Source organism: Lycium barbarum, chromosome 8 (genome assembly GCF_019175385.1).
Source record: "Lycium barbarum isolate Lr01 chromosome 8, ASM1917538v2, whole genome shotgun sequence".
In the NCBI taxonomy this organism is placed as follows: Eukaryota; Viridiplantae; Streptophyta; class Magnoliopsida; order Solanales; family Solanaceae; genus Lycium; species Lycium barbarum.
Window position 1 is genome coordinate 17,710,068 of NC_083344.1, and position 12,340 is coordinate 17,722,407.

The window sequence follows — 12,340 nt, forward strand, 5'->3', positions numbered from 1 at the left end:
AAATAGCCGCTGTATGAGATTCCACTATTTCTATTAGCCTACATAACGTCTTTTTAGACTTGGTTTGATTTTCCAGAACCTTCTCAAGTATCGTCTCAACTCTCGAACTACCTTGATCATTTGACTGCCTTTTTTGGTGGAATGTAGGGATTGGAACTTCTATTTCCAAAGTTATTGTTATTGTTGTTGTAGTTCCCTTGGTTCGACCCACCATATTTGTTGTTATAGTTTCCCTTAGCTGTTGTTGAATGCACCTTGCCACTGCTGAGGTCTCCATTGATTTCGATTTTGATTCTGAAAACCCCCATGGATGTCCCCCTTGAACGTATAGTTAGCATAGTTAACATCCTCAACTTGCATAGGAGGTCCCTCGTGATATGGGCCCTCTTGGACTTGGTATATCCCATTCGGCATACCTGAAGTGTCTTCACAAACATTTACTTTCTTAGTCTGCCTCTCATCAAACGTCTTGATCAATAAAGAAATATTCGTTGCAAACTGAGCCAATGTCTGCTAAGTATCCTGATTCTCCTTCACCATCTTCTGGATCATGACATTACCATAGGGTACAATATTAGCATTGTTCGAGTGCCAAGCCTGATTGTGCATAGTCAATCTGTTAAGTATGTTAGTAACTCGATTGTAAGATTTAGCCATAAAACAACCATCAGCTGCGTTGTTTGCAATTGACTGTGTTATTGGATCCAGCTCTCGGTAGAACTTCTCCATTAATATGTTCTCTGGAAAACCATGAGCTGGAAACTTCTGCGGATATTCTTTAAATCTCTCCCAAACTTCGTATAATTGTTCCCCCGGATGCTGCTTGAATTCATAGATTTTGTCACGGATCTCAGCCTTTTTGCTAGGAGGATACCATTTCTTGAGAAAGACTGCTACTATCTCTGCCCATTAGAATTCAGAGGCAGCTTCTCGAACCACATTCTTGCTTCTCTAGCAAAGGAATATTTGAAAAGCCTCAGCCGAATAACATCTTGTGAAATATAGTTTTGGATGTGATGAGCACGTACATCCACAAAGTTCTACAAATGTCGTTGAGGATCATTATCGGTAGAGTTCCGAAAGTAACCCTCAAGCTTCAATAGCTGGTAGAGAGAGGAGTCAATTTTGACACTTGTAGCTCCAACCAGAGGATGAACAATAACAGATGCATAGTCCTCCTCATTAATCAGATCAGCTAATACGTTCTCCTCATCTGCATCATTCAGGAGGTCATGAAGTTGACAACCCTAGTTACCAGGGGATGCACATTGATTTTGCATACCCATGATCACCTGGTTCATAAGGAATAGCAAACAAGGTGTGATGGAATAAGAAAGAGACTTCAATCAAAGTAAACACTATTTAGTAATTTCAAAATCATATTCCCCGGCAATGGACAAAAATTTGATACGCTCAAATTACACCTTTTATTAGCGTAACGTGGATGATGTCAAATATAGTAATCCAACAAGGTTAGGGTCCAATCCCAGAGGGAATATGGTGTGAAAAGGTTACTAAAATCGTAGAATGCTTTATTTAGGGCCAGTGTCTTACTCCGATGAATTTGTAGAAAGTTGGTTGTTTATGACTAATTGCTAACTAACTGCTTTGGATTGTAATCTATGGTAAAGGAAACCAAGGTTGTGTCCCCGCCAGATGAATCCAATGCTTAGGGTTCTACTATGATATACTTCTAATGGATCATTGTATGAGTGCACTTAATCTCCAATGGAGTTCCTAATATTTCCCAATAATTAAGAACAAAATCTCTTTATGATTTTCCCAAATACAAAAGAGTTTATATGAAGAATGATTAATTATTGTCACGACCCAACTAGAGGGCCATGACGGGCACCCGGAGCTAACACACCGAGCACCTCAAAACATACATCTCATAATCATTTTTGGATGAGCCGTAAAGATAGCTAATAGATATCATAATCTATAAGGACATGTATCACAACATAACGGCACATCTCTACATAATCTTCAACAATTATGCCCATTGTCACCAGCCGACAAGGCTACTAAAATGTTATTCAGTGATATGAACCGGTACGGTTATGAAACGTTTAACTGTATACACATGTCTACGAGCCTCTACATAGAATACAAGTAGACTGCAGCTCCAAAGTTGTTATATCCCGTATTTTCGCGTATTCGGGAAAATTCGAAATAATTTTGATTTGTAAGAAATAAGGTCATAATTGATTTTATTTAACACATGAGTTGTTCATCAAAGAATATTAATGTGGAAGTGTTGAGGAAGGCCAAGGGAAAAAATTGGGATTTTGGAAATTAGTTTCGGGAATTACCAAACGAGAATTATAACCAATTGGGCTCAAAAATAAAAGGTGAAAATGAGGCCCAATCCAAAGAGGGGTGGCCGGCCATGAGGCCATGGCCCAAACCCACATTAGGAATTGATCATGTGACAAGCATATGATCAATTAAATAAGAAAGGCCATATATATCCATACCCCTTAGAAGATTCATGAAGCATAAACAAAAGAGAGTAAGAGCAAAAAAAATCAAGAGGGGTTTCGGCCCCTTCAAGGGGAAAGAAAAAAAGAAAATTTCCAAGTCCATTCTTAATTTAAAGAATCATAATTTTCTAGCAATATTACTAACTCAAGGATGCTCTTCAAGATGGTATAATATTTAAGGCAAGAAAGTACTTGTGTTGGCAAGAAGAAGTGGAAGAGAAAAAGTAAGAATTCATTCCATATTATTATGTTATGAAGGTTTGTTTGTGTTGTAGTATAAGGAAATGAATAGAATTCATGAAAACATGGAAGTTTGCAAAGTGGGTATGTGATATGTATGTGTGGCCGTGTGCATGAGTGTATTATATGCCTATAATGTGTTGAAACTTATGTTATATTCTAGTTGTGGTTGTGGTGAAATGCATATTGGAAATGAAAGTTGAATGAATTTGATAGAAGTTGGAATATAGTGATGTAGCCGTGTGGTGCCCTTATTGGGATGAGAATGAATCAATTTTGTTTAACAAGTTAGTAGTGTTGTTGTGATGTTTGCAAGGTATATGAAAGTAAAACGATATAAGTTTGCATTGAAATGGAATGTAGAAGTTTATGTCGTTTTAGTATGATTTTCCGACATTAAGAAAATGAAGTTATTTGATTGTTAATTGTGATGATCATTGATGAATTTTTAAGTTGGAAGCGTGTTATGAATATGTATGCCAAAGATTAGAAGTTTTGAATGAATTATGACTTTGGCGGAAAATTTGTATATTATGTATATCGTGTGAATATTTTGTGGAAATGATGGGAAATGCTTCTAAACTATGTTAGGATGATCTAGATTGATAAAGAATGTGAACCCATTGAGATTGGTTTGAAATTGAAGTTGAAATGAAGATTATGGCATTATGTCGGCAAGTAGAACTAGTTGTGCCATATTGTGTTTCTAATGTTTGTTGTTGATGTTGATGTTGTTGTTTGGGTTGTTGTTGATGGTTTTGAGCCGAGTCGAATTCTCGGGGGTGCTATATGTATAGGGGAAGTGCTGCCGAAATTTCGGTAGACAAATATGCATTAAGTTGAATTTATGGCATCCATAACTCACAATTGGTAAATGTGACCATTTGCAGATTTTCGACGAAACGGGAAGTGAGCTTGGATAGGCCTAAAAAGCTCAAAAGGTATGTAAAGCTACCCCGATTCTTCTTTTGGCATGCCCTAAGTATGTTAGGATCGGATTCGGGCGTAGAAAGACTTTCTGCCCCTCGGAATCCGCAAGTGAAAATATCAATTTTTCTTTCAGTAAGATTGAACCCTTTTTGTACTCTTTCTTGAAAACTTAGCAAACTTTTCCCGAATTACTTTGGAAATTATAGAATGTCCGTACAACCTTCGTAGATGACCCCACCGCCTTGTTTGTCCCTAGGTGGGCCCGCTATTCCCGGTTTTGCCCTTAAGGTACTTAAGTCCTCTTTTCGAGCGATTTTTGAAAGAAACGTTTTGACTACCATTCTAATTACCAACAAATATTGTTTTGAATATTCCATTGAGTTGATAAATTATTTTAACACTCGGAACGGTTTCAGAAAGGTTATATTTCTGTAATTTATTATGATATCCGAAACTCGTTTATTTTGATCCCCACTATTCCCGCTTTGCTATTTTATCACACTATTGCCTTATTTTCGAACAATATAAAAAATGAAATGTTTTGACTGTCCTCCTAACTACTGAAGAGAAATTATTACAATGATTCCCTCGAGTCTGGTAAACCATTTTGAGATATGAAAATGATTTCGGTAGTACTATTTTCCGTGATTCATTATGACATATGACGTACATTTACTATGATTCCGTCCGACTCCATTGATTTGATTCGTCATTCGATATGCCTCATTGAGTCTCTGGAAATCTGTGATATTTTAATTGCATTTAGTCTCTCACTACTCCATTCGTGGATGTCCCAATGTTTCCCACACTGAGCCCGGGCCAGGATATGTTGTCAAGCGTATTCCATTGCATTGTTCGCCGTGCCTCGATGTGAGGGGGCAGGTATATATGTACATGGGTTTTGGAGTATGTTGTGCCATGTACACACATTCTGATATGATATGATCTGATATGGCCATCTGATATGATATGTTATGTGACGGGGTTATCCCCTACTCTGTTCCTTATGTATGGTGGCACCAGCGACGGGGGGGTGGCCACGTTCTGTTTGCTGAGCCCCTTGGCAGGGGCCGGATATGATGTGATATATGTTTTTGTACACACTCCTCATGTTTTGAAAATATGCATTTGGTACTTCGGATGTCATACTCACTTCTCTGTAAGTTCTGTTCCGGTTAAAATCTTGTTCCGTGTTGGGACCAGGTAGGACATATGTTTTCAACAATTACTATTTATGCCTTATGATCAATATTTTGCTAATCTGGATATTCTGTCCATTTTCTGTACCTTCTGTTCTGATTATGACTTTGTTTACTACGTTCTGTGCTTTACATACTCAGTACATATTTCGTACTGACCCCCTTTCTTCGGGGGCTGCGTTTTCATGCCGCGCAGGTACAGAAGACAGATTTGCTGACCGCCTGCCTAGGACATCTATTCTGCTATGTTGAGAGCGCTCTTTTGTCCAGAGCCTATATGTTGGTATAGTCCGCCGCTATTATATATATGTATGCTATTCGGGGGTATGATGGGGCCCTGTCCCGTCTTATGATTCTGTTATGATTTGTAGAGGTCTGTAGACATACTTGTGCGGGTTCTGCATATGTTTGGTTATGATACGATCTGTGAGAGCCTTATCGGCTTCCATGTACTGTGTCGGTTCCTTTATGCTAATTACTAACGTCAAGTGATTTTTATATTTGAAATATTCTGTTATTATGCTAAACTGGGTTATTGGGTACGTTTGGGTGTCCAACACGGACATTAGTCGCAGCCTACGGAGTTGGGTCGTGACAAAAGTAGGTGGAGTGCTCCTGAGAATCTGCTAATAAATTACTTACTGGTCAGATCCGTGTACCTGTCTACTTGCGGGCATGAACGCAGCGTCCACAAGAAAGGACGTCCGTACGAATAATGTACTGAGTATGTAAGGCATGAATAACAACATAATAAGAAATACAGGACATAATGTGAGATAAAGATAACCTGTACATCTGATTGCCTCATAAGGCGGATACCATGCATGCTTAGCTTTCTTTTAAAAAAAACATCTCTCATACATATGTAACATAATCATTAGCCGGTGTCCGGGGTAACCATCTCACGCCGCCCACTAGTGGTGTCTGCCCGGCCAACTAGGCACGGTGTAATGATAATTCGCCCACTATTCCCACCGTAGTGGTGTATGCCCGGCCAACTAGGCTTGTCTAATCATACATAAAAATAAGCATGCATGAGAGCCCAATTAAAAGCTACAACACTATCGGAGTGACGTAAGGTCGGTAACCTCCGATTATATTATGCAGTAATCATCATCGCTATATCTCACCTTGTAGGAACAATTATCATAAGGTGAGATCAACAATAATGAATAAAATCAAGGAAATCATGAAATAAGCTCAATAATCTCATAATAGCATTAAAATCATAAGCTTTGGAATTTCTAGAAATGGAATCATCATCATTATGTTCATCATAGAAAACAGCTCATCTTTAGTATCATAAGAAGCTTTTAAGAATCATGAACTTCTAACTTTTGGAAGTAAGAAGGTTTATGGAAACACATATGGAATCATAACATAGGAATAATGCCTTTTGAAAGAAAGGGACTAGCCTTAACATACCCTTTCGGTTGCCTTAACATTAACTATTTAACGCTTATCCTTCCAAGCTCGTAAATCTACATTCAAGAGAATTTATATTATTGTTAGGCTTATCGTTATATTCTTATCTTAAGCCTTCAAATTAAACCCCTTTAGAATCTGCCGAAATTCAGGCAGCATCTCCCCTGTTTATATCCCTAGCCTGAAATCACATACCAACAAAACAACAACAATAGCAATACTAATATCAACAACATCATCATCAATACCAAAATATTCCATAAAACATCCCACACGATGTTTTTCTACATACAACAACAATATGCACTTCCTTTTGTCACGACCTAACCCGCAATGACTGGCAGCTAACTAAATCCTAGTGGGCGAACCAACATATAAGATCTCTATTCATTCAAGTCTGATTTTATATAAAACAAGTCAAATGGTTATACTCATTCACACATCAAATAAACTGAGTAAGTCAGGCCATTAAATACTGAAACAAGTGCAGAACTCTAACTATTACAAATTCCCCAAAATCGGAAAGTCATCGTACAGGACTCTAAGCCAAAAACACGTGCAAGAACTGAAATCAGTCTAATAAATATCCATACTATCTGGAATAAGAAAAGACATCAAAAGTAGAAGATCTTCGGGTGGCCTGGCATGAGAAGGAGCTCACCCCAAAATCTGTGAGCAATTATCCTCCATGCTAGATGTGAGGACGAGTACCGGTGTCTATATCAGAATCTGCACACAAAGAATTCAGCAAGGTAGTACCAGTACAAACACTATATACCGGCAAGCATCATAGGCCGACTAAGATTAGTATCATGTATATCTAATGAAATCACAAAAATAAACAAGCCAGTCAATCATACGCGAATATCAATACATCGCAACAAGTCAGCCACAGACGAACCCAACAAATCACCAAATTGCCAAGAATCACAAGCACGTTAACTACAACAGAGATAAAAGTACACTATACCCCCCACTCGCTATACACACATGCTATCTGATGTGATAGCTCAGTAGTCATGACCTGCAGGGGACCCATGGTGTCCATGTACCACTCGTTCCGAAACACTCCTCGGACCCGAGCACAACCACCGCTCCGGAACGAACCTCGGACGCGGGATATAACAATAAACCTCTGGTTTTCGGAACTAACCTCGGACCACGAGCCCATAATCTAGGCCACATATGTGCCTTGTCATACCTTCTCAATATTCATATTTACCTCATCTCTACATGTCACGACACCCTCGAGAAGACTATATTAACTTCTCATCAAAATATAACCACTGCAGATTGAATCACACAGGAATAATGTCATGAAGCCTACACAACATGAAATCACAACACATAGGAGCTCAACCATACAATATCATGTAATGAATACAAGACATGCTTTCTCATAATGAAATCACAAACATATATTCAACTAACCAAAGTCTAACTCAAGTAAACCGTAACCTACCTCAAAGCAGAGCTGGAACAATGCAAGTCACTCTGCTACAGCCTTTCCTTTCGTCAAAGCCGCAGAACACTTAAAGTCTAGAAATAGAAGGCTCAATGAGTCATAATACTCAATCACAAGTTCCAACGCAAGAATACCCTTCCCTTACCCCCATTCCAAGGGGTGGATGAGTTTCTAGGTGATAAATAACCTATTTAGACCCTTAGTAATCATTACTCATCACTTTATAACAACATTCTATCAATATTCCCATTACAGGCAGTTTTCCATGGCAAGCCACCATTTTTATAGAACCCTAGGTCTCCAATCACTTAGTTTATGTCTCTAAATGTTCAATTTATGACAAATACCAACTAATCAACGCATTTAGATGATAACTAAGCGATAATAACCATATCCCATCAAGTTAGAAGGTTCATTAATATTCTAGGGTTTTTATTTCAATTACACCATTAAAGACCCGTGGAGATGATTACAATAATGAAGGGGAAAGGAATGATAAAATGAAAGCAATGGAACTTACCTCACAAGATTGTCTTTCCCTAGCTTTAAAATTCTCTCTAAGTGTTTGTTGGGAAGTGTGTTGGGGTGTTATGAATGAGAAAATAAAACTAAGGCATTTAAAACACAGTTACTGCCTCCCGTCGACCGCTGTAGCGGTTGCTACGCCACTGCAGCGGTCCCGCTATAGCGGTCACGTGACCGCTATAGCGGTCCCAAACTTTCTCGTTTGTCCACTATAGCGGTCCGTTCACCGCTATAGTGGTACCGCCATAGCGGTCCACCTTCCGCCACAGCGGCCACCAAAGAAATGGTTAGCCGCTTGCAGCAGTCGAGTCAACGCTATAGCGGTACCGCCGCAGCGGTAATCCAACCGCTGCAGCTGTCCAATTTGGGCAGTGAGGTCGGTTTCTATCCAGTTTTTCCCCCTACCACCGCACATATAATGCAAGGCCACAAAGCACAATACGAAGAATGCATATATACAAAAACACGCCCTACGAATCCACCCGCGCCCTCGAAATTCCCAATGGAGTCCTAAATTCCCATAACGACCCGAAGGGTCGTCACAACACATACCAATTGAGACATTGTTTGTCCCTGAACGGACAAGGATGAGAATGTAAGGAGGAGTTACCTGATTCAGCGAAAGGCTGAGGGCATTTGCTAAGCACACCCGTTTCTGTTTCCCTTGTGGCTTTTTCCACTGGTCGATTCTTCCACTGAACGTTTACGAAGGCTATTTCCATGGAACTCAACTTACGGACATCCCTGTCTAAGATAGAAATGGGCTATTCCTCACGTGATAGATTTTCATCTAAAAACACCGAATCCCAACAAATGATATAGGAACCATCACCGTGGTGCCTCTTCAACATCGACACATGGAGCACCGGACGAATGCTCGATAGACCCGGAGGTAAAGCCAACATGTAAGCCACCTCCCCCACACGTTTGAGAATCTTAAATGGACTAATGAACCTCGGGCTAAGCTTGCCCTTTTTTCCAAACCTCATCAAACCTTTCATGGGTGAGACCTTTAATAGCACTTACCCCCTTCCTCAAACTCAAGATCTCGGACCTTGCGGTCCACATACTCTTTCTGCCTATTATGCGCTGCCAACAGCTTGGCATGAATCACCTTCACCTTCTCTAGGGACGCTCTCAGAAGATCAGTGCCCCAAGGCCTCACCTCAAACGCATCGAACCACCCAATAGGTGACCTACACCTCCTCCCATACAACGCCTCAAACGGAGCCATATCAATACTCGAGTGATAGCTATTATTGTAGGCAAATTCGGCTAAGGGCAAAAACCGATCCCAATACCCACCAAAATCTATCACACACGCACAAAGCATATCCTCTAGAACCTGAAAAGTACGCTTAGACTGCCCGTCAGTCTGAGGATGGAAGGCGGTGCTAAGAACTAACTTTGTGCCCAACTCTTTATGCAAGCACTCCCAAAACCTAGATGTGAACGTGGTGCCCCTGTCGGACACGATAGAGATAGGAACCCCGTGGAGTCTAAGTACCTCCCGAATGTAAACCTTAGCCAACTTCTCTGCATCATAAGTTACCTTACCAGGAATAAAGTGGGCGGACTTAGTCAACCTATCAACAATAACCCAGATGGAGTCAAACTTCCCTAACGTCTTCGGAAGACCCACTACGAAATTCGTGGCTATTCTTTCCCACTTCCATTTTGGAATGGGCATTCTCGGCAATGTACCTCCAGGTTTTTTATGTGCATACTTCACCTGTTGGCAACTGCGCAACGAACATCACAATATCCCGCTTCCTCCTAGTCCACCAGTAATGTTGCCTCAAACCACAATACATCTTAGTGACACTAGGGTGGATAGAATACCTCGAACTATGAGCCTCTGTCAGAATGGTCTTAATCAAGTCGCCCACACGTGGCACACACACTCGCCCTTTGATTCGCAGCATGCCCTTCTTATCAATCCCGGCTTCCTTGGCCTCACCACGCAACACCTTATCTTGTATTTTACATAGCTTAGCATCTTCGAACTGCTTAGCCTTAATCTGCTATAAAAATGACGACCGAGCCTCAACACAAGCCAACACCTTGCCAATGTTAGAGATATCCAGTCTCATAAAACTGTTAGACAGAGTCGGCATCTCTCTAGCCAACGGATACTCAGAAGAAATTAAACGAGCCAGACTCCCATACTAGCCAACTTCCGGCTCAATGCATCAGCTACCACATTCGCCTTACCAGGGTGATACAAAATGGTGAGTCATAGTCTTTCAGCAATTCCATCCACCTCCACTGTCTAGAGTTCAGATCTATCTGAGTGAACACACGCTGCAAATTACGATGGTCTGTGTACACTTCGGAATGCACCCCATACAATTAATGCCTCCATATTTTTAATGCAAACACCACTGCTTTGATCATGAGTAGGATAGTTCTTCTCATGCACCTTTAACTGCCGAGAAGCATAAGCAATCACCTTCTTTTCCTGCATCAAAACATCACCCAAACTAGAACGTGAACCATCAAAATAAACAACAAAATCCTTTCCCTCAATGGGCAATACCAAAATCGGTGCGGTAGTCAACAATGTTTTGAGCTTTTGAAAGCTCTCCTCACACTCGTCGGGCCACTGAAACGGTACCTCCTTCTGAGTCAAATGGGCCATATGAGAAGCAATAGAAGCAAACTCTTTCACAAACCGACGATAGTAGCTAGCCAGACCCACAAAACTATGAATCTCAGTCACTGGTATGGGCCTAGCCCATTCCTTGACTGCCTGAATTTTCTGAGGATCCACCATAATACCCACCTTCAAAATCATATGCCCCAAGAAAGACGCAGAAGACACCCAAAATTCACACTTGGAGAATTTAGCATACAATTCCTTCTCCCGCATCACTCCAAGAGCAATTCCCAAATGTTTCTTATGCTCTTCCTTACTCCTAGAGTACACCAGGATATCATCAATGAACACTATAACGAATGAATCTAGGTAGGACTTGAACACACTGTTCATCAAATCGATGAATGCAGCTGGGGCATTTATAAGCCCAAAAGACATAACCAAGAATTCATAGTGCCCATACTTGCTCCGAAAAGCAGTTTTAGGAACATCCTCTGCATGAATCTTCAACTGATAGTACCCTGACCTCAAATCGATCTTAGAGAACACAGAAGCTCCCTGTAACTGATCAAACAAGTCATCAATACGGGGAATGGAATACTTGTTTCGAATAGTTACCTTATTTAACTGTCTGTAATCAATACACATACGCATAGACCCATCCTTTTTCCTAACAAACAACACAGGAGCACCCCACGAAGAGCCACTCAGGTGAATAAACCCCTTACTCAGAAGATCTTGCAACTACTCTTTCAAGTCTCAGAGTTCTGCTGGTGCCATCCTATAAGGTGGAATAGAGATAGGACGAGTCCTTAGGTCAAAGTCAATATCACGATCTGGTGGCATACTAGGCAAGCCCGCGGGGAACACATTCGCAAACTGGCGTACCACTGGAACCAAATCAAGGGATAGAGTATCTGCATTGCTATCACGGATATGTGCCAGATACGCTAAACACCCCTTCTCTACCAGCTTCCTAGCACGAACAAAGGATATTACTTTCTTAGGGAGGGGACTAAGGTTACCTTTCCACTCGAGTCTAGGTGCCCCAGACATGGCTAGTGTAATAGTCTTAGAGTGGCAATCAAGTACAGCATAATGCGGGAACAACCAACTCATACCCAAAATAACATCGAAATCTACCATATTTAAAATCATCAAATACACCCAAGTACTATACCCCATAAAAGAAATTGCACACGCAGGGTAGACGTTATCCACTACCACAGAATCTACAACAGGAGTAGACACAAAAATAGGGGTATCAAGAGTATCACACATCATATCCAGACCCACAACAAAATAGGTAGATACATAGGAAAAGGTAGAACCCGGATCAAACAAAACAGCAGCCATACAGTCATAAATGGAGATAGTACCTGTAATAATTGCATCGGAGGCCTCAGCCTCGGATCTACCTGGGAAAGCGTACAAATGACCGCGCCCCCTTGTCGCCTGCGTACCCCCACGA

General features: G+C 40.8%; 1 non-coding gene across 1 annotated transcript; it reads left to right on the top strand.

Annotated features, from left to right (window-relative positions):
- The first annotated feature begins 745 nt into the window (after positions 1 to 745).
- LOC132608526 (small nucleolar RNA R71) lies at positions 746 to 852 on the top strand. Its single transcript, XR_009570438.1, has one exon. It is a non-coding gene; the product is annotated as a small nucleolar RNA R71 (small nucleolar RNA).
- Positions 853 to 12,340: the final 11,488 nt, after the last annotated feature.